We start from the raw sequence: 26,866 nt of genomic DNA, 5'->3' as shown, positions 1-26,866 counted from the left end.
ACTTTTTATCAAATTATATTCAGCAAAATTGAGCTATAGTACAAGATGGCAGCAAGTATTTTCGATGATTTAGATGATAGTTTGGTGTCTACAGTGCTTCTGTGTCTTTACTCCTGTATTGGTGAAGTGTCAAGAGTTTATGAGGCTTCCCAGTTGCTAGATGGATAAGGATGTTATGCTGTGGCACAATTATTTGAAGAGGCTCAATTAATTCTAGTGTCATAATAGTTAGTTGGAATTGCAACTTCTTCCTTATAGGGAGGATTATTTACATTTCACATTATAGCAGAAGTGAAATATAACTTAACTTTGTTAGTGTGTTTTTAAATTTTTAAAAAAATGTTTTATTTATTTTTGAGAGACAGAGAAGACAGAGTGTGAGCAGGGGAGGGGCAGAGAGAGAGGGAGACACAGAATCCGAAGCAGGCTCCAGGCTTTGAGCTGTCAGCGCAGAGCCCGATGTGGGGCTCGAACTCATGAACCGTGAGATCATTACCTGAGCCAAAATCGGACGCTTAACCACCTGAGCCAACCAGGCACTCCTGTTAATTTGTTCTTAAATGTACTTTAAAAATAATAGGTGATGTGGCCTTGGAGGAATACTTATGTCAACACAGCTGTTGTTAGAATGTCCCATGCTTTTATTTTGAGCATACTGAGGGAAAATAAGAAAGAAAAATTTTCCTCCTACTGTAGGATAAAGTTTATTTCTCTGCACAATTCAAGAAAATGGAAATGAAAACTATGTGTTTCTGGGTAGAAAAACAAAGGAATCTGTTTATTTATTAGTCACTCAATTAAATATTTATTGAGGACTGTCTCATTCACATTCTGGATCTAACGTGGTAAATAGAACTTTTCATGATGTCGTTTACTGAATTATTTGGAAAATAATAAAAGTTTAAAGCATGAAACTGAAATTAATTTTATGTCTATAGTAGCTTCGTACACACATGGATTCAGATATAATGTATGATACTTACAGCTATCAAGACTTCAATAATAGAAGCAGCCTATTTTGTGACCCTAATCTTATCCCCTGAACCACTCTGAATATGAGTTCATTAAATACTTACCATCCTTAAGTGGGTTTATGCAATTATTCCTTTTCACTAAGCACACATTAAACACCTGATATGTACTATGCCATTCTGTCAAGAAGGGACAGAAACATGAATCAGGAATAGTCCCTGCCTTCCTGAGACGAGCAGGAGGAGGTACTTGGCCAGGGAAGAGAAAGTTGGAGAAACGGGTGTTGAGAATGTTGAGTGGGATAGGAGCACTGAGGAGATAGAGTTATGTGAATAGTAATGTGTCATAAGTGGTAAAAGATGATAAAGCATGAAAGGAGCAATTTGTCACTTATACCTGTGTTGACCTCTTTTTTTTTTTTTTTCTTTTTTAACCTGGCTTTGATTACTCTTAACCCTTTATGTTGGATACTTTTAACTCTCCACTACATTGAATAATTAGCCTTGGGAAAGGCAGGGTACACCCAAGCATAATTTATGTCTGTTTCACAGACTCTGAGTTTCCAAGGAAATGAGTTCTCTAAGCACAAACTCCGTGCATTGATTTCATCACACTTCATAACAAGCCTGTGGCTTTCAGGGCCTTTTCTCTGAATAGATTAACATTGAATAAACAATGAAAATTCTTGAGCCTATATATTCTGCAGTTTCTATTTCAAAACAAGTCCTAATTCAACTTTTAAATGTTTTTTGTTTTGTCTTAGTGTGATAAAATTGACCTGAACACACTGCTGAGAGAGAGAGAGAAGACAGAAGTGATGCAGGCAACTTAATCTCAACATGTCTAAAATAGAATGCATTGTTTTCCAACATCCTTGTGCTTCTTAATCCCCGTGCATTTTTTCTGTTCTTTTTTTTAATTAAAAAAAGTTTATTTAGTTTTGAGAGACAGAGAGAGAGAGAGAGAGAGAGAGAGAGAGAGAGAGAGAGAGAGAGAAAGCGAGCAGGGGAGGGGCAGAGAGAGAGACACACAGAATCTGAAGCAGGCTCCAGGCTCTGAGCTGTCAGCACAGAGCCTGATGCAAGGCTCGAACCCATGAACCGTGAGATCATGACCTGAGCTGAAGTCAGACGCTCAACCGACTGAGCCACCCAGGCACCCTGTATTTTTTCTGTTCTTCAGTGTAGCTCCAGTGGATTTCACTCATGTCAGTCTTGATACCTTCAAAGTTGTTGTCCACAGCAGTCATACTGATCTACAGAAACCATAAGTATGAAGTGAATAATATAATATTAACAGATAATATTTTTTTAATGCCAGTATAGTTAACATACAGTGTTTTATTAGTTTCAGCATACAGTATAGTGATTCAGCAATTCCATACATTAGCCAGTGTTCATCATGATACGTGTATTCTTAAACCCCCTCACCTATCTTACCCCACCCACCTCCCCTCCTGTAACCATCAGTTTGTTCTCTGTGTTAAAAGTCTGTTTACAAAAAAATTTTGTTTCTTAAATTCCATACATGAATGAAATCATATGGTATTTGTCTTTGACTTATTTCACTTAGTGTTCTACTTTTTAACTCCATCCATGTTGTTGTGAATGGCAAGATTTTATTCTTTTTTATGGCTGAATAATATTCCATTGTAGATATATACCTCATCTTCTTTATCCATTCATCAATTGGCAGACACTTGGGCTGTTTTCATAATTTGGTTATTTTAATAATTGTGCAATAAACATAGGGGTGCATATATCTTTTTGAGTTAGTGTTTTTGTATTTGTTGGGTAAATATTCAGTAGTGGAGTTACTGGATCATATGGTAATTCCATTTTTAATTTTTTGAACAACCTCCATACTGTTTTCCACAGTGTCTGTACCAGTTTGCTTTCCCAACAGTATACGAGGGTTTCTTTTTCTCCACGTCCTCAGCAACACTGTTGTTTATTGTGCTTTTGATCTTAGCCATTTTGACAGCTGTGAGGTAATACCTAATTGTGGTTTTGATTTTCATTTTCCTGATGATGAATGATGTTGAACATCTTTTCATGTGTTTGTTGGCTATCTGTATGTCTTCTATGGAGGAATGTCTGTTCATGACTTATACCCATTAAAAAATGCTTATTCATTTTTGAGAGAGAGAGAGCAAGCATGCAAGCAGGGGAGGGGCAGAGAGAGAAGGGGATAGAAGATCCCAAATGGGCTCTGTGCTGATAGCAGAGAGCCCTATGTGGGGCTTGAACTCCAAACCGCAAGACCGTGACCTAAGTCAAAATCAGACGCTTAACTGACTGAGGCACCCAGGCACCCTTGCTTCTGCCCAATTTAATTGGATTATTGGGGTTTTTTGGTGTTGAGTTGTGTAAGTTCTTTATATATTTTGCATACTAACCCTTTATTGGACGTGTCATTTGCACATGTCTTCTCCCATTCAGTAGGTTGTCTTTTAGTTTTGTTGACTATTTCCTTTGCTATGCAGAAGCTTTTTATCTTGTAGTCCCAAAGGTTTATTTGCTTTTGTTTCCCTCGCCTCAGGAGACCTATCTAGAATGATGTTGTTATGGCTGATGTCAGAGAAATTACTGCCTGTGTTTTCTTTTAGGAGTTTTATGGTTTCCGGTCTCACATTTAGGTCTCTATTCTGTTTTGAGTTTATTTTTTGTGTATGGTGTAAGAAAGTTTCATTCTTTTGCATGTAGCTGTCCAGTTTTCCCAATACCATTTGTTGAAGACACTGTTTTTTCCTCATTGCATATTCTTGCCTCCGTTGTCGGGGAGTAATTGACCATATAATTGTGGGTTTACTTGTAGACTTTCTATTCTTTTCCATTCATCTATGTGTCTGTTTTCTGTGCCAGTACCATAGCGTTTTGTTTCCTACAGTTGTGTAGTATATCTTGAAATCTAGGATTGTGAGGCCTCCAGTTTTGTTCTTCTCTTTCAAGATTGCTTTGGGTATTCGAGGTCTTTTGTGGTGCCATATAAATTGTAATATGTCTTCCAGTTTGATATTAGCAGATAACATTTAATGGAATGCTTACTCTGTACTTTGGTGTTCTTGTAAGTATTCAGCGTATAGTAAATCCTTCAGGTTTTCACAACAGTATAATATCAGAACTATTCTTATCTTTATCGTATAGATGATAAGTCTTAGGTACAAGAAGAACTTTCTATAAGTGACATATCTAGTATGTGGCAAAGCCAGATTTTTACCTGGTGTTCTGATTTGGGATCAATGGGTCACAACAGCCATGCTATGCTCTTCTACTTAAGATTATCAGTGTCCCCTCAGAGCCTACCAAGAAAATCAAACACACTTCTCATTTAATGACTTTTAATTCATTTTTTGCAAAACCTGTTGCTAAATGAAAAACTAAAAGTAAGAAAGAAAAATCCAGTAATTTTAACCCCAAATTAAAAATTATAGTTAATTCCACCTCAAGATAACTAAACAGGTTTCACAGGTAGAAAAAGATAGCAATTCAACACTAAAAGCAGGTTTATGTAAACAATAAAGAACAATTTAAAAGTAAATAAATAGAATCTACATGGAATGAAGGTTTATTTTACTTGTGAAAGGAGGAAGAAGATTGTTGGGAGCAGGTAGTAAATGTTAGAAATAGAGTACAGTGGAAACCCTCTTTGGAAAACACGATCCCCTTTCTTTTTTTAACCAATTCTTTTTTTTTTTTTCCTTTACCAATTCGTGGCCCTTTTTTGGGCTTAAGATTATCCTGCACTCAAGCTTCACTTTATAAGTGATCACACAGGAAAACACCTTCAGGACAAAATAAAAGTTAAACACAAGAATACATGTAATACAAACGATGTGTGCACGCACACCTGTATTTTCTCTCTCTCTCTCTTTCAAAAAATGTTTTGGGTTCATCCAAATGTGGTACTTAATTAAAATGACTTCCCTGGGGTGCCTGGGTGGCTCAGTTGGTTGAGCGTTGGACTTCAGCTCAGGTCATGATCTCGCAGTCTGTGAGTTGGAGCCCTGCATCGGGCTCTGTGCTGACAGCTCAGAGCCTGGAGCCTGCTTCTGATTCTGTGTCTCCCTCTCTCTCTCTGCCCCCTCCCCCACTCATGCTCTGTCTCTCTCTCGGTGTCAAAAATAAATAAGCATTTAAAAAAATGTTTAAATGAATTCCCTAAGATACTTTGACTAAAAACTAGTAAGTCAAGTAAGTTGGTGAGTGTGTCTCCCTAAAACCGTAACTTCAGTATATCATGTCTTACAGTGTATTTATTTAGCGGATTATTGGGAAAAATGTTGCTGTATTAAAAAATTGATTTAAAAATGCATAACTTTTCAACAGCTATACAGGTCATTACCTAAAGTCATTATGAAATAAGTTTACAGTTGGCACACGAAGTTCCCTAAGATTCCGCCATTGCATTGCTTCCCGGCCTCATTTTCCCCACTTTGTATCTCATACCTGTCGACACGACTGTGTTGTTTATAGTTATGCATCCATATGATGGTGTCCCATACCTCTGTTTCCTCTGCATGGAGTATCCCCTTCTACACACACACAGTGGATTTGTGGCACAATTGAGGAAACTTTGGAAACCCCAGTCCTTTATTTTTTATTTATTTATTTATTTTTATTTTTATTTTATTTTATTTTTTTTCTTTTTTCTTTTTTTTTTTAATATATGAAATTTATTGTCAAATTGGTTTCCATACAACACCCAGTGCTCATCCCAAAAGGTGCCCTCCTCAATACCCATCACCCACCCTCCCCTCCCTCCCACCCCCCATCAACCCTCAGTTTGTTCTCAGTTTTTAAGAGTCTCTTATGCTTTGGCTCTCTCCCACTCTAACCTCTTTTTTTTTTTTTCCTTCCCCTCCCCCATGGGGGAAACCCCAGTCCTTTAAAGGCGGTGGCTAGAAAATCTGCCCAAACTTTACCCTGGAAGGACACATTATCTTAATTATTCTGTTCTGAAAACAAATCTGCCCTTTGCCCTGGAGAGGGAGACACTGTGTCTTCCAAGGGTGTGTGGTATGCAAACATTCTAGAGCAGCTAGTCTGAAACAAAATATTGGTTAATGCCTTTGCAGAAAGTGTAGAAATAAGAGCCATTCTTGGAGAGTTTTCTTCCAGCAATTGTTGTGCTTGGCACATTACATTAAAATTATCCATTTACACGTCTGGTTAGTGAGTCCATTTAAAGCAGAGATTTAATCGTGTCAATCTTTATATCCCTAATATCCAGCATAGTGCTTATGACAGATTAGAGAATTAATATATGTTTATGAAGTAAATGAATAAATAATGACCTTTAAAAATCTGGAGAACTTGGGGCTATAACAAAAGTTTTATTTAAGACAGTCCTTTAAACCACACTGTGAACAACTGAAATTTAAATCCCAGGTGGCTCGTAGACAACCAGCTGGGTTTCTATGACCCGTATTCCAATACATTTAAAAGTAATTATGGGGCGCCTGGGTGGCGCAGTCGGTTAAGCGTCCGACTTCAGCCAGGTCACGATCTCGCGGTCCGTGAGTTCGAGCCCCGCGTCAGGCTCTGGGCTGATGGCTCAGAGCCTGGAGCCTGTTTCCGATTCTGTGTCTCCCTCTCTCTCTGCCCCTCCCCTGTTCATGCTCTGTCTCTCTCTGTCCCAAAAATAAATAAACATTGAAAAAAAAAAAAAAAAGTATTATGTAATGATAATGCCGAGTCCATCACTATTGTGTGCCAAGCATTGAGTTAAACTCTTTATAAATTATGCCTCACTATATCCTGGTAAGCAACCCAATGAAGCAGTTCTAATGTTGGTTGCTAGTGGAAACAGATTCAGCAAAGTATTGTGACTTGTTCAAACTTGCATGGATGGTCAGTGGTGAAGGTGGGATTTGAACCCTGGTGGTTTGACCCTGGAGGTTGTGCTTTTAAGCACTTAAATTGAACAGCCCCTCACAAGAAAGGAAAAAAAGAGATGTGCATGAATTAGGTTCTCTTAACAGATGCTCTGTTTCCCAAACCAAACCTAGACAGAATAAAAAAAAATGCCCTATTAACAGGTTACAGCATGCATTTGGGGAAATAAACTGAACCGTGTTTGTTTTAGCAAGGATGTCTCTCTTGCAAAGGTCATGCTTTGAGGATGATAAGATGAGGTTGGCATCTTTGTCTGATGTTGGGGATGAAGGATCCATGAAGACACTGTTGTTGCTAACCTTAAACTAACCTAGGGCTCCAGCAAGGCCAGCTTCATGGGCTTGTGACCCCTGTAGTCAGTTGCATAGGATTCCATATTTACAGGCTGTGCCTAGAAGGGTTTCCTTGGTTGACTTCCTGCTCTGCTATCACTGTCTTGAAGTTCTTAATACTTTTTGAAAAAGGGGCCCTGCATTTTCATTTTGCACTGGGCGTCTCATATTTTGTAGCTACTCATGGGCTGGAGTCTTGGTTAACCCTTTATGGCAGCTCATGATAGGACAGTGGAGACAGGAGCTAGACTGGCAACATCAGAAGAGCTACTGGCAAAGGTCTTTAGTAACCTGAGGTTATGCCAGGATCCGTGCTGGACTCTGTAGAGAAAAGCTCAGGTCCTAGATTTCAAGGCTGTGGAGTATACAATTCTCTGAGTACTTGATGATTTTATAATATCACCCTGGGACTGGTTTAAGATCTTCATTGCAGAAAATCAGTCTAAAGGGAAAAAAATATTATAGACCATATTTTCCAGAGTTTTAGAGATCTCAGGTCTAGTTTCATTCTTTTTCCTGGTATGATGGTTTGTTTTAGTACAACTTAACCACTCTCTTTTATAATTAGCACCAAATCAATTAAATGAGAAATAATACTTCCTTCTGACAGAAATCAATATCTACCATTTCCATTTTGATGCATAAATTACATTCCTATTATCTTTATTTATTTAAAAAAATTTTTTTTAACCTTTATTTTTTTGAGACAGAGACAGAGCATGAATGGGGGAGGGTCAGAGAGAGGGAGACACAGAATCCGAAACAGGCTCCAGGCTCTGAGCTGTCAGCACAGAGCCCAACGCAGGGCTCGAACTCACAGACTGTGAGTGAGATCATGACCTGAGCCGAAGTCGGATGCTCAACCGACTGAGCCACCCAGGCGCCCTGCTATTATCTTTAGTAAATGCAAATGTACTTTGTGATTTTAGGATGTTTGGGGGAGGCGGTGTGACCGTAGGCTCAATATATTCTTTACTATCGGATTTGCTACTATATTTCAGTAATGTTAACAACAGCTTTGATCTGTAGTGCTTTAGGGATACTGCCTGGCCAATGCTGTCTTTTCTTTCTTAGAAACCTTACTGAGAGGCTTTAAATTGGCCTTTGTCCTCTTCATCTGCATTTGCTTCTGACAAACACATGTGTAGTCCAGATCTTTTTTCTTGTGATTGTTTTCTTCGGTACAGTTTTATATCCCTGTCTCTTTAATATCTGAGCTCCCCTGCTGAATTCCACCATTCTAGTACCAATGAAGATAAACACGGACAAGGAACCCTGATTTGTGTAGTAGTTTCTTAAAAGCCACTTGTCTTGATATATCGTTACTAGTTTATCCAGGTCCTAAATCTCTTCTGTTTTCAAGTGATTGTGTTTTGTTAGATAGTGAATTTAATTTTAGGTAAAACAGGAGAAATTCTGTGGGGGAATGGAGTTCCATAACCTCCAATTCTACATAATTGTATGTTTTACTCCTGCAGACCCAGCAGAGGGAGCCCAAGGTAATGAACAAAACTTTCTCTGGTGCGGTTTTGATGACTCAGAACTGGTAATTCATAGTCAGATGGTGATTTTTTTTTTTTTTTTTTTTTTAAGGCAAGGGGGTTAGGATACAGAGTACATGTGTGCGTGTGTGTGGGCCTGTGGGTAGAGAGTAGAAGAAAGAAATAAAATAGAAGGTGCAAGTCAAGTGAATTTTAAGATGTACGTGAAATGTGGTTGATGTATTACATCTCCAGCAGGAAAATGGCAAACTTGATGGACTAAAGCATTTGATTTTCAGATCCTGAGAAGCTACTTTAATGCTAAATGTATAAAACTCCTTCTTTTTCTTTTTCAATTAGCCGGTTCTCCCCTTAAAACTTTTTAGATTGAATCCTAATACATTCCCATTTCTTGTGATTTTTATATTTAGGGTAATTTCCCAATGAACGCTTTATTTACTTCCTTCTTCATTTCATCAGCTCACTGATCCACACATTGTGTGTGTATCCATGTCTGAGTACAGAAAATCATGGAGGCTGTTTAAGTTTAGCTGAATATTTATTCAATAGATTAATCAATTAGTCTGCCAACTATCCAAACAGCATTTATTGAACTTTTAGTACAATATGAGGTATGGAAGGTGTGTGTCTGTGGGCATGAGGGGGTGCCGTGCAACCAGGAGAGGGAATCAAAACCTTTTTCTGTTCTCAACAGACTTACATGTAGCTGAGTAAATACATGTTCGGTAAACTGCAAAACATTACATAACCAAATGTTAAGCAGTAGTTCAAAGTGTACATAAAGTAAACTGAACATAAAGTAAGTGTGTGTAGAAGAGATCAAAAGATCTTTGAGGTAGGTGGAAGAGCCCAGAAAGGCTTCAGGGAGGATATGGCCAGGCCTGAATGATAACTGACTTTGTGCCTGGAAAGAAAAGAGGGTACTGGGCCTTCTTTGGTAGAGAAGCAACTTGAGAAAGAATGGTTTATGATGGAGATACAGGTTCATTGTGTGAGGTGATGTTGTTTGTATATTGTGTACTCCTATGGGGTGCCATTCACATCAAGCCTGAGGGAATGGTGTTCTTGGAGGTATCCAGTCTCTTATGAATGAGTTCTGGAGTGACAGGTTACATTAAACATGGGTTCTTTGCCCTTTGTATATTATAATCATCAGTAGCTCTAATGAGAGGAATCTATAACATGGTGGGTATAGATTAGACTGTGTAATCAGACAGCCTGGATTTGAATAAAAAGAGATGTGTGACCTAGGATAAATTTCTTAACCTTTCTATGCCTTATTTCCCTTTCTTCTATAAAATGGCATGGTAATAATAGTGCCCACGGCATCACGTTGTAATGGTTAAATGGGATAGAATGTCATCTGCTTAAAACAGTACCTAGAGTCTAGTGATCCCTGAGTATTTGCTGTTATTATCAAAGAATTAATGTGTTACTGGTACAGAAAGCAAATGTCCTTTCTCAAGTGCAGAACTATTTCATTAGACTTTCTGTTAAGAAATTTATGGGTCTTACTTAGACTACTTTGTCTTTTGCTGGTTGAGAATCAAGGAGCACATCATGTGGTTCAAGATTACGCTGGTTTTGCAGGCTGCTTGGTGGATGTATATCAGCATCGCCTCCCTTGTTTCAATGAAAAACAAAGATGACACTCATTTCAGTAAGTGTCCTCACCTGGGAATTTGGTGGTCCCCTTTGTGCCTGCAATGTCTCCACACTTTGCAGTTGCTTTGAACCACGCACAGAATATAAACTCCATGAGAGCAGGAATTGTGTACCTTGGTCACTGTTCTATCTCCAGTGCCTGGCCTTCACTTTTCTTTTTTTTTTTAAATGAATGGGTCAATGATTAAATGAAGGCATGATTTTAAAAATGAAACCTCTCCCCTACTACAAAATTTTTGGCAGTCTTATTCCTAGTATAGGAGAAGTAAGCATCACTACAGGATGTCTTGGGGGAAGGCTAATTAAATATCTCTCCTGGTGGTTTATCATTGCCATGAAAGGAACATCACTTATAGTTTAGATCACTTTATAGTTTACAAGTGCTTTCTTCATGTAATTTCCTACAGCATTCAGGTGAATTCATTGTTTCTTCCATGTAATAAATTGACCTAGTCTCAGGAGAGTTAAATGACTGACTCAATCTTACATATGAATTACTGTGGACTTTGGACTTGATCAAGTCCTTGGACTACAAGTGCAGAGGGTTTTCTTTAGATGTGTGTGAAACCTGAATTGAGAGCTTCACGATTATCTTCATTCCCTAGGGAATGATGGAGCCTCGACAAATTTCTCATATCTATGTAAATAATTTGTGAGATTAGGCTGGGATTGCCATGGAACATGCCCAAAGGGGATGTGATACCAAACAAAACCTTGAGGTAGGAGAAGTAGAGGGCGGAATTAGATTTCCACTTGGATAGGTCACAGAAATCATGGTAAGTCCATTGCGACTGGAAGTCCCGGATGGGATGCTCTGGTAGAGGTTTTGAATAAAAGCAGTGGGAGTGTAGCAAAGGTCAAGATAGGGAAGACTGGAAAATAGAGGACCTGGAGTAGGCATTAAAAAGCCTAATAATTTTATGTAGAACTTGTCCGGTGCTTGGATCAGGTGGAAACCTAAAGCCAAGTAACTGAGTTGCCTGTAACTGTCTGACTATAAACACTGTAGGAGGTGAGAGTTTGAAGACTTTATTCTTCAGTTCTTTGTCTTCTCTCTTGGGCTTGGAGAAAAGCCTTTATCAGATGTTGGTAACATTTATCATCTTCTGTGCCAGTGTTTATCTTATGGTCCGAGACGTGCCTGCCAATAGATTTTGCCTAACAAATTACACTCCTGTTGATTACTTCTATTCTGAATTTCCAACATCATGAAATTATGAAGTAGCTTCTTGAAAAGGAAATTTTAAAAAATGCCTATTCAATGAGATTGTTGAAACGTACAATGACATATCCTTAGGTGCTTAGTAAATACAAACATAATTGAACTCAATCAACATTTGTGGGCATTTCTATTATATAACTTGTCATAATTGGTCCCATTTTAAATTTATTTATGGCTCCCTGATTATATCATAGAGCAAATTTGTGTTGTTTTTACTCTCTAGTGCATTGCTTTGCTCATCATAGATGTTTGTTAAATGGATTAAAAGTTAAACCCTTTTACTTTTATGGAGTAAATTGGTGGAGAAATGGAGAAACAAGAGCTCCTCTGAGATAGTTGATATTTGGCAATTGATTTACTATTTAGTATGCCATTTCTTTATTTGTGAATTAATTTTATACATAGAGCAGGTTTACTCAATTGAATTTTAGAGCAGATTTAAAAATAACTAATATAAAACGACTGTAAAACAAATCATAGTATGAATGCAAAAGTGGAAATGGAAGCTGTTATGTGAAGCTATGAGTGTTTTTGCCTTTTCCACATTGCTGTGGCTTTCTGTGTGTGGTTTGTGTATGTTTATATGTGTGTTTCAGTTAGTCATGATAGATTTATAACTATGTCTTAAGGAAGGGAATGGGAATGCTTAGTTGTTAGGAAAATCACCTTCCTGTTTCTCTTTTTTTGCTATCATTTTAGTGTATATGAAGGAATTAGCAACGTATATTTCTACCATGCAAGATTTTCTTTCATTTAGGAAAGTATTATGTAAGTAATATCAGAATATTGGGATAGCTTATTTTAGAATTGTGTAATAGTTTTCTAAAACTGGACATCAAAACCTGAAAATTTCATTAAGGGTCAAGAAAAATGAAATTAGATACTTATCCCACACTATATAAAAAGATCAACTTCAGATGAAGATTTCAATACCAAAAACAAATCTTTAAATATTTAGTAGAAAATGTAGGTGAATGTGTTTTAGACCTAGCGGTAGGAAAATATTGCTTAAATAATGCATATAACATGTTGATTATAAAAAAACGTAACTTTTACTATATTAAGAGTAGAAACCTGAGTTCAAGAGATCATTAAATTGAAAGTCCTATAACAAACTAAGGGGAGTTATTCACAATATACACAACTGTCTAAAGAATGGCGTCAAGAGCACAGAAACATCTCCTACAAATGAATTAGAAAAATGGGCAAAGATCTTTTTTTAAAAAAAATTTTTGGGAGATATGCTTGCATGTGGGAGATGGGTGGAGGGGTTGAAAGAGAGAATCTTAACCATGCTCTGCACCCAACACAGAGCTGGACATAAGGCTTTATCTCATGTTTGTGAGACCATGACCTGAGCTGAAGTCAAGAGTCAGATGCTCAACCGACTGAACCACCCAGGAGCCTCATGGGCAAAAGATCTTAATAGGTATTTCATAGAAGAGAAACTCTTATGACTAACAAACATGTGAAGAGATGTTCATTACATCACCTCATATCCCTTAGTAATGATGGAAATGCAAATAGAGACAATTATACAATATTATTTTATACGCTTCTTTTGGAAAAAAATTTAAAAGCCTAATAATATCAATTGTTGGAGAGAATATAGATCTGGTAGATGTTCATTGCTCGTCAGGGAGCTAATTGGTGCAATCATTTTGGAAAATACTGACATTTTAGAAAAAATTGCAGACTCACATATCCTTTATTCCAGAAATTCCACTACTAGGTATCAAGTGAAACTTGTTTATATGTATAACAGAAAACACGTACAAGGATGTTCATGTCAGTGCTATTTAGGGTATAACCTGGAAATAATCCAAGTGCATATCAGTAAGAGAGTAGATAAATAAATTGTGATGTATATTCATAATATAATATACAGCAGTTGAATGAAGTACAGCGTTTATAAATATGAATGAATCTTAGCAATATAATAGTTAAAAAACTCAAGTTCTAAAAAATCATTTACAACATACTGTTTTTATAAAGTTAACAACTAAAATATCTCTTAAATACTGGGAGACGTAGTAGTTCTGTATAACAAGGATGTCAAGGGAATTATGAATATGGAATGCAGTATGGTTATTGTCTCAGGAATCGAAAGGGATGTCATATAAGGTGACCACATAGCTGAACATGGGCTATGATTAGAGTATTGTTGTTTCTTTCAGGTGAGGAGATTCATGGTTCCTACTTATATTATGAAAAATGGCTAAATAAATGAATAAAAGTGGGTCATACAATTATGAATAATAAGAATATGTTATAAGCCAGAGATTATGAGTAATTGAGTAATGCAACTTTGTGCACCAGAGGTACAAAGAGAAAAAAAGGAAATAGTACCCCAAATATATGAATATTACGGAAATTTAGTATTTAACCATATTTTAGTGTATCATTTTACTAATCTCAGTGAGATTAGACACTTGAATGGTAAGCATTAAATCATCAACCTAAACATAGATGTGGGGCGGGGGGCACCTGGGTGGCTCAATCCATTAAGTGTCTGGCTCTTGATCTCGGCTAGATCATGATCTCACAGTTCGTGGGTTTGAGCCTCACATCAGGCTTTGTGGTAATAATAAAAAAAAAAGATACGGGGACCTGGATTGAATTTGCTGGGTCAGTATGTGGAACTTGAGATCTAAATGTCTGCTTTCCTAAAAATACACTTCCTATAATTCACATTTGGTTATATTTAGAAAACAAAATTGGAAGCATCTTAGAATAGCAAAATTAAATCTATTGTGAATTATTGTAAATAAAAATACAATACAAATATCATGTAGTGTATACCACATCCAAAACACAAGAACTAATCAATAAAAGGGAAAGGAATTTCAGCTTACAAAAATAATGGGCAGTTTTTAGAATTTGGCAATACTATTTTGTAGTGAAACATATATATTCCCATCTATATTAGCTGCTAGAGCTACCATAGCAAAATACCATATACTGGTTGCATAAACAATGGGAATAAATCTTTTCCCACAGTTCTGGAGGTCAGAAGTCCAAGATCAAGATGTTGGGAGGTTTGGTTTCGAAGCCTCTCTCCTTGGCTTGATGACCAACCTTCTTGCTATATCCTCATATGGTCTTCTTCTCTGGTCATAGGCATCTCTTTTTCTTATAAGGACACCTGTCATATTAGAGTAGGACCCCACCTTATCAGCCACAGTTAAACTTCATCACCACTTCAAAGAAGTTATCTCCAAATGTGGTTAACTTGCAAGGTATTGGAAGTCGGGATTTGAACATACGGATTTTGGGGGAACACAGCTCAACCCATAGCAACATCCTTTTCTTTTTTTTTTTAATTTTTTAAACTTTTTTTTTTAATTAATTTTTGAGACAGGGAGAGACAGAGCATGAACAGGGGAGGGTCAGAGAGAGGGCGACACAGAATCTGAAACAGGCTCCAGGCTCCGAGCTGTCAGCACAGAGCCCGACGTGGGGCTCGAACTCACGGACCGAGAGATCATGACCTGAGCTGAAGTCGGCTGCTTAACCGACTGAGCCACCCAGGCGCCCCAGCAACATCCTTTTCTGTGACTGTGATTGTTCCAGAGACTGTCTGCTCTTTGCCAGACCCTGTTCTAGGCATTGGAGTACAACAATAAAGCTTATAACTTATGTCTCACAGTGGACATGAAAAAGCAGCAAGGACCCCGAATTAGAGGAAATATTTTTATGATATTAAATTTGCAAATGCCATTATCCCCACATCCCTGTCATTTTTTACCAAGGGCTGTAGGCTCCCCCCTTAATTGTTTGGAAGAATTAGCCACTTCAATAAAGAAATCTCTGTCGCTACTGACTCTAGAGTCTAGGCATGCCGTTTGTATTTGAGCACAGGATAACAGCTTAAAGAACACCAATAATTAGAAGCTTCTGTCACTGTGCAATTGGTTGTGGACTCATATTTGGAAGACTGTGTTTTCTCTGCCGACAAGATCTTGCTTCATGCTTTAGGTGTGTCATCTCTAAATGTGGTCATCTGGGCCTCTTGCGCCCTAGTGTTAGCTGCTCTAGGGGATGGCTACCTATCTCTTTTGAGGTACTCCTCAGTCCCTCAAAGAGAAGTTTAGGGAAGTCACGTAGCACACATTTGAAGTCCCAAGAATAGGTTCCCGTTTTTGTAAAAGATGAACTTTAGTGGTATTGTGTCACATTCCAAAAACTGATACCTTATTGTGCTTGTTTGACAACACAGGTGGCTTTAAGGCAGGAAATAGATGATGTTGCAGAAATGGAGACAAATGACTTAGACAAGATAGGATTTTTTTTCTCAAAACCTAATAGGTGTCAGCAGTCTAGGGTTGGCAAGGTGGTCCTCAGCAGAAGGCCCCTGGGAGCAGTCTTCTCCCCCTATCCCTACCCTGCTACCCCCTGTCCCTGCCCCCAGAAAACCAAGGGAACAGTTTTCAGCATCACAGAAGCCTAGGTATAAATCCCATCCTTGGCCAACACAATCAGTAAGGTTCATTCTGGGCTGCAAGTGCTTGGTTGAAATGGCCCAAGCCATTCAGCAAAATATTTAATGATTCCTTTGCCAAGAATAGGCAGAGTTGGGGCAGCATCTGTGAGGTCATAAAGAATCCTGGCTCTTCCCCCCGCTTCCCCCCACCCCAACTCTACTTTGGCCTTCTTCATCACATCAATGTTTCATCCTTGAGCTTGTCAATTTATGTTTAAAAAATGGTCCCAGACATCATATCCTCACATCACTGCCACAAACAGGGAGGCAGGAGAGGAGGGAGGGGGACCTTTTCTTTTTGTGTCTTTCTTTCCTCTTTTTTCTCTTTTTTCTCTTTTTCTTTTCAGAACAAAAGTTTCCTAGAAGCCCCTTAGAAAACTTCTTCTTGCAGCTTTAAAAAAAATCAGATTATTTTAACTAAAAACAAAAACCAAAAATAGTTCACCCGTTTCTCCCATCTGCCACCCTCCACATCTGGCAGTCACCAATCTGTTCTCTGTATCTTTGAGCTTGTTTATAATGTTACAGTGAACATGGGGGTGCATATATCTTTTCAAGTTAGTGTTTTCATTTTCTTTGGATAAATATGCAGAAATGGGATTGCTAGATCATATGGTAGTCCTATTTTTAAGTAAAACATTTTATGGAAGTAGGGTTGACATACAGTGGTTTCTGAGTTTATGGTATACAACATAGTGATTTGACAATCCTGTATTTTATACAATGCTCACCATAAGTGTAGTTACCATCCGTCACCAAACAATGTTATTAAAATATTTTTGACTATATTTCCTATGCCGTACTTTGCAATTCCATGACTTAATTTATTTTATTTTTTTATGCTTGCAGCAAGAATTACTATCAAACTCCAGTCATTAAGCCGGGACCCTTGTGGTGTTAGCGAAAGACTTGCCCCTAATGTAGCATACTCCCTACACTTGTGAGTTCATTGGCCAGCCAGGGCCTCAACTCCGAACTCTAATGACTTGTTTATTTTATAACTGGAAGTTTATACCTCTTAATAGCTTCCGCCTATTTCGGCTCTTCCCTACCTGCTTCCCATCTGGCAACCACCAGTTTCTGGTGGGTTTTTATTAGATTCCACATGTAAGTGAAATCATATGGTATTTGTCTTCTCTGACTTCTTTCACTTAGCCTAATACTCTGTAGGACCATCCATGTTGTCACAAATAATAAGATCCCATTCCTTTTTATGGCCGAGTAATATTTGTCTGTTTATACACCACATCTTTATTCATTCATCTATCAGTAGCTTCTTAGGTTACTTCCATATCTTGGCTATCATAAAGAATCCAATAAATAGAGGAGTGCATATATATTTCTGAATTAATGTTGCTTTTGCTTTTGGTGTCAGACACACAAAAGTCATTGCCAAGACCTTTGTCAAGAAGTTTACCACCTGGGTTTTCTTCAGGGAGTTTTATGGTTTTTAGGTATTACATTCAAGTCTTTAATCTATTTTGATTTAATTTCTGTCTATGGTGTAGGTTAGTGGTCCACTTTCATTCTTGTGCAGGTTACTTTCCAGTTTTCCCATCACCATTTCTTGATGAGACTGTCTTTTCCCCATTTTATATTCTTGTCTCCTTTGTCATAAATTAATTGACCATATATGAGTAGGTTTATTTCTGGGCTATGCATTCTGTTGCATTGATCTATGTGTTTGTATTTTATGCCAACACAATACTAAATAATGCTTTAATTACATAGCTTTGTAATATCATTTGAAATTGGGGATGTGATGCTTTCAGCTTTGTTTTCTTAAGAAAGAAATGGTCTTTTGTGGTTCCATACATATTTTAGGATTGTTTGTTATATTTCTTTGAAAAATTCCATTTGGGATACCCTCTAAGTATTGTGAAAGTCCGATCAATTATTTTTATTTGTTTTCATACACAGAAAAAAGAACTCATATTTACTTTTACTTTATTTTTTATTATTATTTTTTTTCAACATTTATTTATTTTTTGGGGGACAGAGAGAGACAGAGCATGAATGGGGGAGGGGCAGAGAGAGAGGGAGACACAGAATCGGAAACAGGCTCCAGGCTCTGAGCCATCAGCCCAGAGCCTGACGTGGGGCTCGAACTCATGGACCGCGAGATCGTGACCTGGCTGAAGTCGGACGCTCAACTGACTGCACCACCCAGGCGCCCCTTACTTTTACTTTAAAATGCGGTTGGATATTACTTTCCAAGATTAGCTAATATAGCCTTTCTCTCTCCATTCTATTTTTGTTATTCCTTTGACTTCCCTTTATTTGGGAGGTTAGACCAAGAGGGATGCTGAGAGGAACAGAGTCAAATGATTTTAATGTTGAGGCATCTAGAAGTGAGGGGGCTACTGTGGCTGAGCATGAGGGAACACCGGGCAGTAACCTCCTTGGGCCAGTGACCAAGGACAAGGAAGGAAGCTGGATATCTGAGAAAATACCACGGCAGATCAATGGCATTTGAGGGTCAGATTCACCCCCTACTCTAGAATGTGGTACAGTTCAGCTTCCTCCTCAGAATGGAAATTGGATATAACCTTGGGAAACCAGGACTTTGGGGAGGGCAGGTGAGGGTGTAGATGAGGGGCTACATCTTTAAATTTACTGGGGTGTTTCTGTCACACTGTTACAGAAACATCAATATTAAAAAAGTTGTATTACTTGCCCACCTGAGTTTATGGTCTAGGATTTGGAGCTGACACTGTGCATTCCATATATTTTGGTTTTGTTACAATGGCCTCTGCTAACAAGGACTGAAGAAGATTGAGCTGCAGCGTGGCTTGATCCAAGGCTAGAGACTCATGAACTGTAAAAATCATACACAGCTCTTGTAATATGCTGTCATAAATTGAAAAAAAAATCAGTACAATGTGAAATACTGATCTTCTGCAACAGCATAAAGATGATCTGTTATATAAACTTGGAAAATGGGGGCCTGGGGAGGGAGGCATACACAGTCTTGGTGCAGTAAGAAGGTAACTCTTGTTAGTTTTTAGCTTGATGATGTCTAATCTGTATGAATTCATTACTTTCTCTTTTAGGCTTGAGATTAAAATAAAAATGGAAGCTAGCCAAATTATAGGTGAGGAATTACTCAAAAGGAGGTCAATATTCCAAAAAAAAACATTTAAAAAGAAAGGAATTGATAGTTTTAAAAATTGACCTTGCCTAAATGACCAAAATCACACTGCACTTCAGCTAATCCATAATTATCAGCCCATGTTCAGTTGAGTGAGGCCCTTGAATTAGAATATGTCCCAAATAAGAACTATGACCAAAATTGTTAATAAAAATAAAATTCTTGGAGGAATCTTTTGGGACTGTTAGAGTTATGAATCATACCAATAAAACAACCCATATATTTACAACAGTGATAATTGATATAAATATAGCCCGTAATATTAAGTAGTGGTTAAAATCCTGGACTTTAGATTCAAGTAGATTCTGATTCAAAGGCTGGCTCTACAACTTAGCATCTGTATCAGCCTGGGCAATGCACTTTGCCTTTCTATAAGATGGGAATATAAGCTCAATTCCATAGTATTATTATCGATATGAAATCTGAACACATATTTAATGGGCCTGGTAATGGTAATGATTTATACTGTTATTAAAAGTTTACTACTTGGAGGTTTAGCAGACTGACCCAATATATTCTTTGTTGGTTTAACAACTATCTTTAATTAGTGAGACTTTATGAGTTTTGCATTATCTAAATAATTGTTATTCATTAAAAATGATACTTGACAAAAACTTCCATGTAGCTTTTCCTAATGTATGGCCAGGAAAAAAAGCTATGAAAAGATTATGAATGAAAAAATGATTTTTTAGACAATATTCTTTATGGCTTAGGCAAAATTAAAAAAAAATTTTAATGGCCTCTGGTTGATAGTAATGATAATATTATTGTAATAGATACTACAGTAATTTATATTCTATTTAGTAGCATTTTTATTTCAGTCATCCAGGGGATTTTAACAAAATGAAACAGTGAGCTTGTGTATGCTAAATGAGGAAAGAAGGGGTTGTTGTTATGAATTTACACCAAGGAAAATAGAAATGCAGAAGAGTTAAGATGTCCAGTAATATGATCCTAATGAACTAATTCTTCTTCCAGGCCTCCTGTTTCCATTTCCTCTGTGGATGCAAGCCTTGCTTAAGAAAATAATTGTAGTTCATTGAGTCAGAATCTTGAAAATGTTGAGGTCCCTAGACTGAAATTAAGAAAACATGGCTTTGAAGATTCTTCAGAAGTCACTACTTGATTTTCATTTTGGACACAGAATTTGGTTTGTCTGGAAAAATCACGTGCAAACCAAACTTAGGACTCAGATGGCATTTATTTGATGTTCCCTTTTGCTGCTTGGAAGAAATGGTGTCTTTGTTTTTTGTTCTTTTTTTCCTACTGGCTTTATGAGCTCTCATTGCTCCTCATTCTCAACATTTTTGTAAAGAAAATACTAGAGATATTTTTACACTTTTGCCCAAACTGCAGCATGACCTAAACTTTTGTTTGGCTTTTAATGTTATTAATAACTTTTATTAGCAGTGATGGATAGAGGGTGAATACGAAAGCAAAAATCAGTGCACGAGGAGCATTAAGAAAGCAGAATCCTCCTTGTTAGGGATTTTATCTTGATCTTTGTCAATGAGGGGAGCAGCAGAGGGTGCGATCCTGAGTTCGTAAACGAAGGGTATCCTTTTTTGAGAGATTTCTCTTGGAGTCAAAAGGTAGAGGTGGTCTCTGAGAAATGGAATACACTGCAGTAAAAGGAAGCTTTTTCAAGCATCTCCATTGCTGCTGCTACTCCTGACAGTGAGGCTATTTTAACTTCTAATTTGCTGAAAGGCAAATAAGGCAGCTGTCTTCACAGTAGGAAGTTCGGGGTGAGTGTTGGAGAAACAGCGTCTCTTTTCATGTAAATTAAAGGAGAACAGACTAAAGAAAAGTTAGCTGTTGCTTTACAGAGTCTCTCTTGGCTAACAGGCCAGGATGTCCTCTTTAGTGATTCTCTTAGGCTTCCTTTTAATTTGCCGAACACATCAGATCTGAGGGCAGATTTTAGATTTGACAGCACTGAGCATTCCTTCCTTTTTGCCCCTTTCTCCACCTTCCCGAACACCAAAAACCAAAAAACTTTTTGGATGATGTCTGATTTTAGGATTCTGCTTAGTGTTTTCGTTAAACCTTTATTCTTTTCTTTATGATATTCCTTTTTATTGAAGCATTTCTCTAGAGGAATTGAGGCACATGTAGCAAGAACTAAGATTGCACCCATTTTTCATCAAATAGGAGCTGTGTTAGCAACATCTTCAATGGGGCATGTGATCTACTAATGGCTGCAGCCTCTGGATGATTCCTTTTGATGTTGCCCTCTAAAGGTCTCATCAGAAAGCATTACTCTCTGCATTATCCCCTTCTAACTTCTGGTGGTTTTGTTTTATTTGGCTATTGATTGGTATTACACATCCCTCTTAATGCTAACATTAGATGATGCTGTATAAGAGCACTTAGTGGAAAATTACTACATAAAGGTAGAAAGTTCATTAAGTAGTTTGAACTACGTGTCTGGGATACATCATATCAGCCAAATACCTGTTCTGACTATAGGACTGATTGGGAATTTTGCTAAGTTGATTCATTTACCTAATCTCTGCTATACTTTTTGTCATTTGTAGGGTAACATGCATTATTTAAAAGAATGCAAAGCTACCCTTTGTACTCAGTATAATACATTTTTAATGGCTAATGATTGTATAGATAATCTCATGCAGAGGGGCAAAAATGTTTCCCTCTGGTTATCATTATACATTTACTTCTGAACTAATTAAAAATGAAATCATCATCCTTGTCAGAAATGGACAGGAAGACAAAGGGTTATTAAGAGTCTGCTTTTCCCTTGGTGAAATATGTTATCAATAATCATTGCAGTCCATAATGCATGTGGTTTGGCATGATGTATTAATTTGTGCTGATTTAATGGTCTAGAAAGCATTTTTGTTTTACCCATTTTGTTGATTTTCTCTTCTGGGGACTTGCAGTAATCACATTATCTTCCGTAAATGAGTTTGCATTATGATTATCATACTGAACCTATATGGTGTAAGGTCAAATAAAAATTAAGAGGTTTAATTTTCCCTGTTGAAAATAAGGGAAGAGACTTGTTTTTTCCCTTTTTCTAGAACACTTCCTTTAGCAAGCTTGTAAGTACTTTTTCCTGCCTTGGAAAAGTATATAAATCCTTCTGAAAACCTTATGGATGTTTCCTCACCTCTTTGACCCAGGAATATCTTCCTTAAGGACCCGGGAGCCATCCCTCTGCAATGTAAACATTAAGGAAAAAAGTGTTCCTCACTCCTGTTACCTGTGGGAGGGTGGGAATCTCACTTTATTGGGAACCTTGCTGCAACACTACCTCTGGTCATAAAGATAGGAGGAGTTTCTCCTCTTCTGGGTAAAGCCAGTTATCTAACACACATGGCCACCTCAAATACCAGGTAAATTTAAGATGAACTATGTGTGACAAATGGTGCTATTGTGTCCTCTTACTTGAGGACTGGTTATTGTTTATCTTGAAAATATGTAGTGAATTGTATCTGCTTGGCTATATAAAACAGTGAGATCCCCTTCCATTCTTGCCATTTCTTAGTGGATTTCATGTGAAGCACATTACATTCTGGTTTAATATTAATTTAAAAGTAAAAGTGTTTTTTTTTCCTCTACTAACTTTGGGAGGAGGATTTCTGAGTTGAGGGAAGATTTAGCTTTAAATTCTGTTTCACCAAAAATGGTCATGGACTATCATAGAAAGTAACACTTTGACCAGCTCATGCCTTTAATTGTGCTGTGTCTTTCCTTCTTTAATCAGATGTTCAATTCAGAGACAACCCTCTTGGCTGAAACCACTGTGGATTAATCAGTATTATGTAAAAAGAAAACAGGACTGTTCCATTTGCATTTTTTTTGCAGAAGAACGGCATTCCAAATTCAACCCTGAGAGCTATTGTGAAGATAGAATTAGCTAAGTGGCACGTTTGTCACTTTTTCTTTTAATTATTACTTAATAAATTCTCGCAAAAAATCTATTTATAGGATAATGCTATTCTATTACAGTTACCACTATTCATTTTAAATATCACTTGCTTTCAATTATATTGTTAGTAGGATCCTGCAAAATGTTAAACTTGGCATTGCTAACTCAGAGGTGACTTGTGGCACCGGAATGATTTATGCCCGTGGATTGCAGAGATCTAAAAATAGGGCTTGATGTTACATTAATATGTAGTGCAGTACACACAATAGGGTTAGAGGAGGATGGAGTTTCATCCTAACTCTCAGTTTTCTTGTCTTTGTCTCTGTGTCTGAGCAGCACTGGAATAATTAGACATTGCTCATTTGTCATTTGTATCATTTCCTATCAGCGCATACCATCGTGCCCTGCCAGCTCCCAGGTGCTTCCGAGGAAGCACGTGGTCTGTAAATAGCCATTCTGCACATCTCTGGTCGCTGTCCTAATTTGAAAATCTCCTTCATAAATTGGACCGGACAATAACAGACCATTGCTGCTAGGTTCTGATGGGGTAAGTGTATAACTCTGACCTTAGCATGAGATCAGAAATGAAAGTGACCAGCTGGACATAAAACAAATACCACAGATTCCAAGAAGGTATTTCTGTTAGCAAGGTGAATGCCAGCGGTTCTGGGCAAGCAGCATTTCTCAATGAATGGCAAATATTTTGGTCAATGTCTCCCCTGGTTTGATGCCTCTGATTTCAGCTGTAGTCGAGTGTGAGACGGCAGTGTTGACAGATGCTTGTCTTCAATCTTTCTGAGTAGGAACTCTGATCAGATGAGTGGAAGTCATGTAACAGAATTTGCACATCTGTTGTCGACAGGACTAGAGGTTGCATGTGCATAAGGATGTGCTGTAGGCAGAGAAATCAAGGCTAGTACCATTCAGAATATATATATGAGCAGTGTAGGAATTGGGTACTTTTTCTTTCCTCATTGGATGAACTGGGGTGGACTGTTGATAGAAAGAGACAAGGAGATGGAGCAACCCTGCTCAAGACACCCTCAGAGACTTCTTTAATGACAAACTGTGAAGATTACACATGGGAGCTATAGGTCTGCCAAAATATCATGAGTTCTTACCTTAGTTTTTCTCCACCAGAATATATTTGATCTTTATCTTTAAGTTGAGGAGGCAGTTGGGTTCAGGGTATATTATTGTCCCATAATGAAGGAATTGCTTAGATTTTGGAGGTAGCTCTGGAGTTCTCTAAAGTCATGGTAATCGTAGAACTGATCTGATACTATTGTTTCATAGGTAGCTTAGCTCTTGGAGTTTACTGGAAATGATCTCAGGGATCATCACATCAGCAATTTTTGCATTCACGTAATAGCTTGCATGTTGCTGTGGTGTAACAATGTGGAACACGTTATACTAGTCACCAGCTGCCAATTTAAATACACACTTGGAAGAGTCATCTATTTTTCAGGGGTATTAACTTGATCTTAATAGATGTTGATGTTTAATTTAATTGTGACCTTTAGTTATACTTTTTGAAGAAAAATGTCTCATGTTTTCACAACGCGAGCTGTTGAAAAGTCAAGATACTGTGGCAGATATTTTAAATGGACCCAGAAAAATATTTTATTTTATTTTTTTTATTTTATTTATTTATTTTTTAAATTTTTATTTTTTTTTCAACGTTTATTTATTTTTGGGACAGAGAGAGACAGAGCATGAATGGGGGAGGCGCAGAGAGAGAGGGAGACACCGAATCGGAAACAGGCTCCAGGCTCTGAGCCATCAGCCCAGAGCCCGACGCGGGGCTCGAACCCACGGACCGTGAGATCGTGACCTGGCTGAAGTCGGACGCTTAACCGACTGCGCCACCCAGGCGCCTCCAGAAAAATATTTTAAAAACAACAGTAGTTTCTACCTGACTCCAGCATATTTTGTTTCAATCCAAATAACAACCTAGTAAATCTTCCCTGATTACCCACTTTGAAGTCAGAGAAAATATAATCGAGAGGAGGACAAAGCACTTGTATAATGAGAGCCAGAAGAACATTTTTCTCTCACATGCTTACAGTTAGTGATACAGCAAGAAGAAACTTGATTCCAGCAGTCTTCTTCAGCTTCTTAACCAGGCAAACTCCTAGTTGTCCTTCACAAATCACTAGAAATGTTGCTTTGTATGTGTGTGAATTTTTTCTTAAGCTTCTGCACTACCCATAGGCAGAGCTGATGACTCTCTTAGCACTTGGTTCAAATTTTGTTAGCACTGCTGGGTGTTCTAACATTGATTTTTATATTTTCCTCCTTCACTTGCCTGTGCATTCCTTGAGGACAAGGACTATTCCTTACTCATCTCAGTGTCTAATGCTAACCCTAGTGTTAGACCTAGAGTAGGCACTCAATAAATACTTAGTGAAAAATGAAAAAAATGAATGGGCTCTTAATTAGACTTCAGAAATGGTTGATCCTCACTGTGTTGAAGTAGAACTCTCTATGTAGGGTGGTGATGGTGCCTGTCCTGTGATGGGTTGTTCTTGTAGAAGTTGCACATGGGGTCCTTCAAACCATTAGCTGTAGATCTCCCTTGGAAGTCACTTGCATTTTGCAGCACTTTGTCTTTCAGGATAAAAGACAGGTCTAGGTTTATAGAAGAACTAAATCTAAGGAAATTTGATAACCAAATATTTCATGATGAATATGCATCTCCAGGTAAATGCAAAAACCTTCAAGTGTAAGTATAAATTTATGATAGGCATGATTATAGATCTGAAATAGGTCACTTCTCACCTTTGGAGTTTATTTAGAAGGCTGGTAATTTGGCATCAGCCACAGCACTGTATCAGCCAAGTCCATTAGTTAAGTATGTTTTGACTCCTACGGATCTCAGACGAGCAGGGTTATTGTCAAAGAACCTAGTCTGTGGCGTGCTGGCTCCTCAAGCTGCCCTTAGGTTTGAGGGAGCTCTTACAGTCCTCAGGGCTTTCCTGGATCTTGGTTTATTCTAGAGCACTGTTGAAAAACAGACTTTGATTCATAGCTATTGTTGGATAATCTGAAGCTAACCTAGGCCATTTCTACATTGTGAGTGTTTGGTGCGTGTGTATCTAAGTGTCTGCATCTATGAATATGGTCTTTGTCAGTTGGGGCTTCCATAACAAAATATCATAGACTGGCTGGCTTCAGCAGCATACATTTATTCCTCACAGCTCTGGGGCCTGGAAGGCTGAGATGGGGTTTCTAGCATGGTCTGGTTCTTAATAAAGATCCACCTTCTGGTGGTATCCTCTTATGGCAGAGAACAGAGAGAGAGCAAGCTCTTTTGTTTCTTCTCATCAGGGTACTAAACCTATTTGTTAGGGTTCCACCTTCAGGTCCTAATAAGCTCCTAAAGGCCTCACCTTTGAATACTATCACATTGGGGGTTAGGATTTCAACATAGGAATTTTGGGGGGACATTGATATTTAGCACAATCGGCATGTCTTATCGCATCCCAGTTAATTAGTATCTGTAGGAAATTGTAGGATGTGGCTTGTCACAGTGATTAAGACCTCTTTTTCTGAAGTATCTCCATCATTTGTGTAACTTTCTAAACCTTATATTCCTTAGTTCCTATGATAGGGGAGTCAAAATAGTACTGACCTTTAGGCCACTCATAATTGGGTTCCATCCCTAAAGAGCATTATTCATACTATGATGTATATGACTGGCACCCCAAAGTTGAAAGAGCAGAATGTGTACAGCCACTACCAGAA

At 37.9% G+C, this 26,866-nt stretch overlaps 1 protein-coding gene and 1 non-coding gene across 4 annotated transcripts in view; one reads left to right on the top strand and one right to left on the bottom strand.

The window, feature by feature from the left end:
* TAFA2 (TAFA chemokine like family member 2) overlaps nucleotides 1–26,866 on the top strand; it is a 495,541-nt gene that overhangs the window by 62,474 nt on the left and 406,201 nt on the right. The window lies entirely within an intron of this gene.
* On the bottom strand, nucleotides 16,915–17,066 carry LOC123592316. The gene has a single exon (XR_006709705.1). It is a non-coding gene; the product is annotated as a small nucleolar RNA SNORA62/SNORA6 family (small nucleolar RNA).

The sequence above is a fragment of the Leopardus geoffroyi genome, chromosome B4 (assembly GCF_018350155.1).
Source record: "Leopardus geoffroyi isolate Oge1 chromosome B4, O.geoffroyi_Oge1_pat1.0, whole genome shotgun sequence".
NCBI lineage: Eukaryota > Metazoa > Chordata > Mammalia > Carnivora > Felidae > Leopardus > Leopardus geoffroyi.
Note: the sequence above shows the minus strand (reverse complement) of the source record. Positions and strands in the feature narration are given on the sequence as shown.